We start from the raw sequence: 9,199 nt of genomic DNA on the forward strand, positions 1-9,199 counted from the left end.
TTATGGCCGTTTCTTTCTTTAGGGTTGTTTGGTGGTGTTTTTCGCGATCCTCTGTACCACAGCTTTGATGGAGTGAAATTTGAGTTTGACGGGCATGAAGGTTGTTCTTATGTATTATTTCAAGAGTGCATTCACGTGCCTACATTTGTTGTTGCTGTTAGACATCGCTATGTTGAAAGCGTAAACAAAACTGGTGTTTCTGAAGTAATAGTATATGCAGATGGAAATGCGGTTACAACGACAATTGGTAGAAATGTCTATGTGAGTGAAATACATTGTACTGCATGTAGTAGGAATCATCATTATTAACGTTACACAGGTTAAAACCTCCCAAACATTATTATTTATATCGCGTATTACCATGTAACAATATCAATGAATGACAGCTTTTATTGCCAAAAAATATGGAAATCAAAGGATCAGTATGAAATAGTCTCATTTCATAACAAATCTAAAGAATATATTAATATACAATCAATACAAAAATAAATTGGAGAAAACAAATGGCAATTAGTGAACAATATGATATATAAATGAATATATTTTTATTGGATAATTAGGGCTCCCGCGCTGTTTTTGTCACAAAATAGTAACACACACCGTCAGCCTAAAAATGTTTCTATCGAAGTACCATCACTTTTGCATGTGATGGAATGTGCCAATCTCCATGCAGGAACGGTATTGTAGAACAACCGACGAGTGTCTCGTCAGAAATAAAGCCACCGCACTGAAGACTTAAACAGTCATGTAAATTAAAATGTCTACAAATCTGGAACAAATACGGATGTAGAACATTTTTTAGCAGGCATGACAAACCGGCAGTGTTGCTGCCAGGCTGCGTCATCGCGACATTCTCGCAAAATTCACAGCAATGACGCGATATTTTACAAACCCTGGGCCACAGTTGACGCACTAAAATAGTGAGCCATGTCGCGCATTTTGCTTATCACTGGGTCATTGCCTTGGTATACTCAGTTCTTTTGTGATTCAATCAATGTAAAGTAAACATTGTTGCGATTTTTACACAAATTTGATTGGCAGAAAGACGCACTGCGTCGCGGATGTTCCCAACTCACGACGCCAGGGATACTAGTAAAACCCTTTGTTGTTGCCGCGCGTCTACCGAACGTGTAAGTCATGGCGGGTCGGCAACTTACGGCAGGGCGACAAAAGCGTATTACGCTTTTTTTTCAAGCAATGGGGCTTCAAATTCATTGCAGAAAAGGTCTGAGTCATTAAGTGACCATGATCAAGATGTGAGCAACGCCGAATCGACCGCCAAGTCGCCTGAAGTTCAAGTTGAACAATGTGAACCTTCGTCCAAAAAGAAAAAGACTTTTGAACGCAGATATCAGGCTAGCTGGGAACAAAACCCGAAATATTCCCATTGGTTACAATATGCTCGAGAGAAAAATTCCATGCAGTGCATGATTTGCCTTCAAACTGGAATAAGAAACCCTTTCACTGAGAAGGGAGGCTGTGTGAATTTCCGTACAACAACGCTGGACCGCCACATCAGTAGTGGAAATCACGTGAAAGCAGTTCAAGAAATTGCACTACGTGCAGACTTCAATACCACTGTTCAGAATGTATTATCCGATAATGACAAAGCAATTATTTCCGCAATGCAGACCGTGTTTTGGCTGGCGAAGGAAGACATAGCAACACGAAAATATGAATCGCTGCTGTCATTTCTAAAGTTACAAGGTGTTGAAACCATGGATAAACTCAGAGTTGGGCAGAATGCATCATACACTTCACGTCAAACTGCCGATGAAATGCAAGACGCGATTGCTGCAGTGATATCCAACTTGAAGGAAATCAAACAACAATTACGACAGAGTGAATTTCTGAGCGTGCTATCTGATGAAAGTACGGACATTTCTGTCACTAAGAAACTAGTAATCTATGCCAGATTGATCGATGACGATTTTACTCCTAAGACACGGTACATCGGAAATGTCAAAGTCAAAGACGGTACATCGAGTACAATATCTTCATCATTGAAAACTACTCTGTTGGAGGAAAATTGTGTAAAACCCCACCAACTCATCGGTTTTGGCAGCGATGGCGCCAGTGTAATGAGAGGAAGGCTGAATGGTGTTTCCGTTCGTTTCCAACGAGAAATAAACCCGTTCATCATTAGTATCCACTGCATAGCTCACCGCTTAGCTGTATGTACCAGCCAGGCAGCGAAATCTGTCACATACCTCCAGAAATACTCGCAAATTCTCACTGATATTTATTATTATTTTTCAAGATCGGCCGTGCGTACTGAGAGTGTGAAGGAAATTCAGTCAATATTGGACGATCCACTTTTGAAATATAAGGAAGTCCATGATGTTCGCTGGTTTTCATTTTATTCATCACTAGAAACAATATACCGAACTTACGGCTCATTGGTAACATATTTCCACTCCGTTGCAAGTACACAACCAATAGCAAAGGGACTAGCAAAGAGAATGACCTGTTACGAGTTTGTCGCAACAACACACTTATTAATGAATATAATACCAGTTTTAACCCATATGAGTATGGTATTTCAGTCAGCGGATATTGATATTGCCATTGTGCAAGCTTCAATTCAGACAACCACGGCCAGAATCAAAGAGTTGGGCTCAAAAAATGGAGCAGATGTCGTCGGCTAATGGCAAGACGTATACCGTGAATGGTCACAATATAAGTGCAACAACAAACCAAAAGAAACACTTTGATAATATCAGATCAGACTTCACTAAAAATATTATTGACAATTTGGAGGAAAGGTTTCCCCAAGATACTACTACATTAATTAACGCATTTGCTGTTCTTGCAATGCGACCTCTGTCATTTTTGCCCAAAGACCAAGTTGACGTATTTGGGAACACCGAAATAGAAGTCTTAGTCAATCACTTTGGAGCGGCGAAAACCACTGAAGACGGTACTATTATTGAACGCATTGTTGACCCAGATTGTGTTTTGCGTGAGTGGGCTACTGCCAAAGAACTTGTGCTGTATCAGATGTATCCTAGAGACAAAATGGCAATTTTGTGGAAACTATTGTACACCTATCACCGTGGCTTACTTCCTAATTTGCTTAAACTTGCGAAAATAGCTTTGGTTTTGCCAGTACATACCGCTGATTGTGAACGCGGATTATCGGTACAAAATCAAATCAAAACAAAGACACGAAACCGCTTAGAAGCAGAGAGACTTCATGTATTGTCACTGATCTCTTCTGAGGGATCATCCATAGAACATTTTCCATTTGATGTTGCCTTAAACGAATGGAGGCAGTTAAAACAGAGACGTATATTCAACAAAACTTCTTAACTGTTTCAGTCTTGGTAATTAATAACGCAATTGCGTGACTGAGTGCAGAGAGCTCCCTGTTAAGTGTAAGGTTAACCAAAGGTCAGTCATTCTGATAATGTACGTCTTACGATGATGTCACTGTTAATATTAGCTCTGCAAATAATGATACAACTTGACAAGTGGTCTTCACAATAGCACAGTAAAAATTGCATGCTAAGTTTTTTATTTGAGAAATTAAGTTGGTTAAAATTGTTAGTAACATAACGTACTTGTCTAGTGTATTTGGCAACATTATGCACATTATTGTCTAGTGTATTTGGCAACATTATGCACATTATGACATATTTTTATTCTTAACCTTTTACTTACCAATCATCTCAGTGGAACACTAGTAGTAGTTGGTAACACACAACTCTATGTATTGCAAGCTTATTTTTTATTTGAGAAATAAAGTTGGTTGAAATTGATTTTGAACTGCTTTATTATTGTTCCCCCCCCCCCCAATGCAAATGTCTCACAAAATTAATGTGCATGGGACACATTGTCTCCTCACAAAAAAATCCTGGCTGCAACACTGACAAACCCTGGGTACAATGACATATTAAATGGATCTTATTTAACAACAGACAGGAGTTCTGTCGGAAAGTCACTGTACGCTTTTATGCAACGACTTCTAGTCAGTAGGCTTTAGTAATTGATATGCATAACAATAATATGTTTATCATCCACGTCTCTCGTACAGTTCGCACAGATTTTATCTTGCATTAATTATTTTTTTTATTTAGAAAATGTAAAAAAAAAACTATTACGTGAAACACAATGTCATAAATATATATTACGGCCCAAGAAATCAATCCATCCAATTACACAAAAAAAGCTAATCATGTTCATCAAATTGTTGTTCGTTTCTCTAATCCAATACATAATTTATTCAAGTCAAACACTCAATAAAGTAACTAACTCAAACTATCAATGCAAATTATATTCAAAATCTCAATGCAAAGGGAAGTTAAAATCTAAGTCCGAGACAGAATGTCAATGCAAGTAAAACTTAATGGCAAATTTAAATCAACATATCGCACTGAAGAGGTGGCCAATGGATCCAGCGTAAGTATCAGGGAAAATGTGAATTGATATTAAATTTTGAATATAAATTATGGCATGGTAAAACAAGCTCTGTTGTGTGTCCATATTGGTTGCTTTACTTATTCTATTTGTGTTTTTGGTACATAGGTGAACGGCAATGAAATAGACTCGCCCTTCCCTTGGACAAATGGCAGAATAAAGGTTGACAAATATGATGAACATGTGAAAATCAGCCTTGACTCCAAATTTACATTATTGTGGAATGGCAGAGGACGCGCGGTGCCAACTCTTGATGCATCCATATTTGGCAAATGCTGATGAAAATCCAGATAATGATATGCAAATGAGAATGCCAGATGGAACGATGAAGACAACCAGTGACGTAAATAAATTCGGGAATAGCTGGATCATTCCTGGAAGGTAATGTTAAACTCATGATAAAATTACTTAAGACTCTATCACCGATCATCAATAAGAATAGTTTAATATCAAAACAATAACATATATGTATTACTTTTTATTTTTTATTGTAGTTGCTGAGCTAGGCAGTGTACACTTTAAATGACCAGACGGGAACTATAATTGTATGGTGTGAACGTATATATGTTCAATCGATATCGCTGGTAGAAAGAGAATTTGTAGATTTCTTATATACAATGCTATCCAAATTTGCTTTAATGTCGTTGAATGTAAATTAAATAGCTTATCGAAAAAAAAATACATACCAGTTGTTATTTATAGATTTAATACACACGTCAACAAAATTTCAACGACTGCCAGAGAAAAGGAGCTGTTTTTTTGGGGGGGTTGTGGGTAACATTGTCAGTTTACAAAACAGTTAATAATTGCCAATAATCTTGTCATACACATCCGCAATGCACTTGTATGACCACCTGTTTTTACAACATTCACGAATAGGTTTGATCATGGACGTAATAAGAATGGAGATAGGTCCGTCTTTTACCAAATGTTTCAACGTGCATCGCCGCTATTTGCACTGTAATTAGCAGTCCCAGCTTAGCGTATTCATCTTGAATTGTCAAGGTGAATGTTCCGGCGAAGCACTGCACTATCACCTTGAAGTATTTCATTAAAATATGTGTATGTGACAATGCCCTCACAGTTTGGAATAAGTTTACCAACAGCCAATCATATTGCTTCTTTCATCAATGCGCTTGGCCAAGCTATCAACAATGTCGGGGCGGAGCTAAGTCACAAGACGCTTTAAAGACGCGCACCACTCTGTCATGTATTTCTATGGGCTCTGCGCCAGCTGCTGTGGAACGCCTGTCGAAAAGCCGTTGAAAATAGCTAAAATCGAAAAAAAAGCACAAACTTAACTTTAAAGAAATCCTAAACCAAATTTAAATATGTTGCATATGCAGAGGTAATCTTGTTACACGGTTCAGTGGGTGTCAACAACCATTCCAAAGTACTGTTTTTGGCCTTTGTTTTCACCCATGATGGTTGCCAGGCGGTGAAAATGCTCGCACAGTGGAAGCTGTGTTGGCTTGAAGTGGATGTCGAGGCAATACAATATTCGGACAAAAGCCGTTCAGGGTACTTAGTTCCGAGTCTGATGTGTTCGTTTTAGTCGTACTGGAAATGGTAAATCATTATGTTACTATGCTTTACCAGCCTTGCGACCATCGTGCGTGGTAATAGTGTTGAACCACTGTTGAGTATTATAGAAAAGAAGGTGTTATTACTCAAAGCTCATGGTGTCACTGCAACATACATTGACAGAAACGAAGCCGAAGATGAAGACAACAAAAATGCAAAGCCCCAATCGCTTTTTGGTAGTCATTGTAACAAACTTTCTATTGGTCGGTAAACTTTCTATCGCGCAACCACGTGACATACACGGTTATGGATAGAATTACCGCAAGGTGTTGTGGAGGGAGGAATGTTCGAACGGAGCAACACCGTGCAGGCGGACGATGAGCGTAATAGGATTACGTGGTTTTAACTCACATGAATAATTAATTAGGTGCCTTCGGCCGTATTTGTACGAGATCGGTAATTTCCGTAAACGCAACCAGTGCGTATGTAAACAACATGGCGTCCTCTATGCAGTCCGGTATGCATGTTTTTTTCTGGGGATATTTCTCTCGCAAAACAAAGTAATTACAGATGATATCACAGATTTAGAGGGAGAAGTTTTAGATGAAGATCATTACATCTATTGTTCTGGTAAAGAAACTGGCGAAATGGTTATGTGTGATGGAGGAAACTGTGGCGTTGTATGGTTTCATTACAAGTGTTTGATTGGGTTTAGAAGCATCAGCTGGTGACTGGTTCTGTAGAATTTGTTCAGGTACATATGAACATATTTTGTTAGTGGGACCTCTAATTATACAGTAAAACCTGTCAAAACCGACCCCTGGATAAACCGACCTACTGTCAGAACCGACCGATTTATGTAGCCCCGAAATTTCTCCATAGACGCCTATGTTAAAACAACCTGTGAAATCCGACCACTGTTTACTCCGAACACCGACCGCATTGATCGGTCCCAAGTCCAATATTCACACTGAATACATCGACCATCCGACCAGTTGCACCACATCCGCTGTCTAGTAATTCGGTCTGCCCGACCTAAAAAGTGTGCATTGTGTCCAAATTCCGCAAACGTCACAGAAACAATACCAAATCTCACACTACAAGTAACATCCCGTGTAAAACAATGGCAACTGATTACATTTTTCACACCACACGCCCACGCATCGCGTGGTGTCTGGACAGTATAATGACCCCGGATATAAACAAATGATCGGGGTCATCACCTTCAATTGCGGTGAAGCACACTGCATTATCACTTTTTCAACGCTCAAAAGACATTGAGTTTTCTTCTTTCCATAACGATTCTGATCGACAATTTTGTGCTTTCGAATGTTTCCGTAAAGGGGGCTTCAAGATTGAAATTTATGATGACGAAGAAGCAGACGACAACAAAGAATTCGGAAACCTTATTTAGCAAGTTGCAGACCCGCAAACACAGTGTAGCGTTGTAGAATACCTCCACTTTGATGAACGTATACTGACTGAAGCAATGTATGATGGCGAGTGGGAGCAACAGATTGTTGAGAATTTTATTGCAGACAAAGAAAACCATGAATCTATAGACAACAATGACATAAATTGCAACGACAGTCAAATTATTGACCCCCACAACGACAGTGACTTGACGCATGGCGATGTGCTAGACATGTTGACAAGATTACAGAACAAAGACTCCAGTTACTTGACAGATATCCAAAATTTCATAATTCGAACGGAAAACAAAATCGTTGAAAAAAAAAGATGTTCTTTAAAGTAGTCAAAACTTGATGATTTTTTACATCATAATTTGATTCATTGACTCACAGTTGAGGGACTGTGATTGACTTAACAGCAAAATCGACTGTCTGCATAAATTATGATAATTACATGTAGCTCACGTGAACTTACGTAGTGATGTCATCCAAAATGGACTCCTTCAGTTACGATACGCAATACTTACCCGGTCTGTTCGAATAGTTATTTTAATGTTAATTGATGTCATGTACATACCATAATATTTTTGTCTTGTTTGGTAAATTATTTTATTGAAACAATACAATAAATGCACATTGTAAATACATGTAGAATCACCGGAGGCAAACTCCGATGTCTTTCATTTGTCCCGTGTTTACAGCACATGTAATTGTTGTTTCAATCAAAGTCACGCCCACCCTGAGTAAACCGACTCCCTCTGAAAACCGACCATAGATCCCAGTCCCAGTCATGGTCGGTTTTGACAGGTTTTACTGTAGTTCGATTTCAGCTATATTTGTTTAAAAATACAAAAGAATTAACTAGAATAAAAGAATGAGAAGGCATTGTATAATTAAGTGTATTGATTGAAAACTGTTGCTCAATAGTTAATAATGCATAAGAAAAGAGTCAAAGGGCTAAAGCACATGATTCAAATCATGTAAGGAAAGCAAATTTTGTCATACGACACAAACATTAACACATAGTAAACAATCTCAGCGCAACTTTCGATCTTTAATAAAGACAACAATTATATGAACCATTTCCAACTTCATTTGATATGCAATCAATGAACAGTACTATACTAGTATTTGCTCTATTAGAAGTGAATCGCCAAAAGTAGTGAACTGAATCCAAGTATCAAAACATCACATATTTTCACCATTGACATGCCTCAAATTACAGCATTGTTCTCTTATATAATGTGATATGAACACTAACATATAATTATGTACCTTTTCACAGTCTCTCTGCTGAGGCACATCTTCTTCTTATCAGTAAGAGACAGCTTAGGTGTTGCCAAACACTCTTTTTCCCATTCGTCAAGAAAGCTAATAAACTCATATTTTAGCCACTACAAATATACAACATGAATGATAATACATGTATGCTCAAAACTGGTTTTCGTTGACGCGGGTACTGTATTTGCTCTATTAGTAGTTCATGCACTAAGCTAAATGACGTGAATTTATGGTTTAAACAAGACAAAGTCACAATATACAATTAAAAGCATCGTTTTCTTCATGCGTCTCTAATAGAGCAAATATGGTATACACTTTTCCAACAACAGAATAACACCACTAATGCACTATCAGGATAATCCAGTACAAATAACATGTTCAAGTTAATGAGTGGGGTCACCAACAATGTTTTTGACATAGATCATAGCTTCGCGGATCAAAATTATTTTCATAATGACCTGAAAACAGTGCATGAATACCTTAAATCGCCAATCATCATGATGTTGATTTGCGCTCTGGGGATATACTCCCACTTCGTTTATCGCATTTGCTCAGACAAATCA

The sequence above is a fragment of the Saccoglossus kowalevskii genome, chromosome 5, assembly GCF_978046115.1.
Source record: "Saccoglossus kowalevskii chromosome 5, keSacKowa6.1, whole genome shotgun sequence".
Classification (NCBI taxonomy): domain Eukaryota; kingdom Metazoa; phylum Hemichordata; class Enteropneusta; family Harrimaniidae; genus Saccoglossus; species Saccoglossus kowalevskii.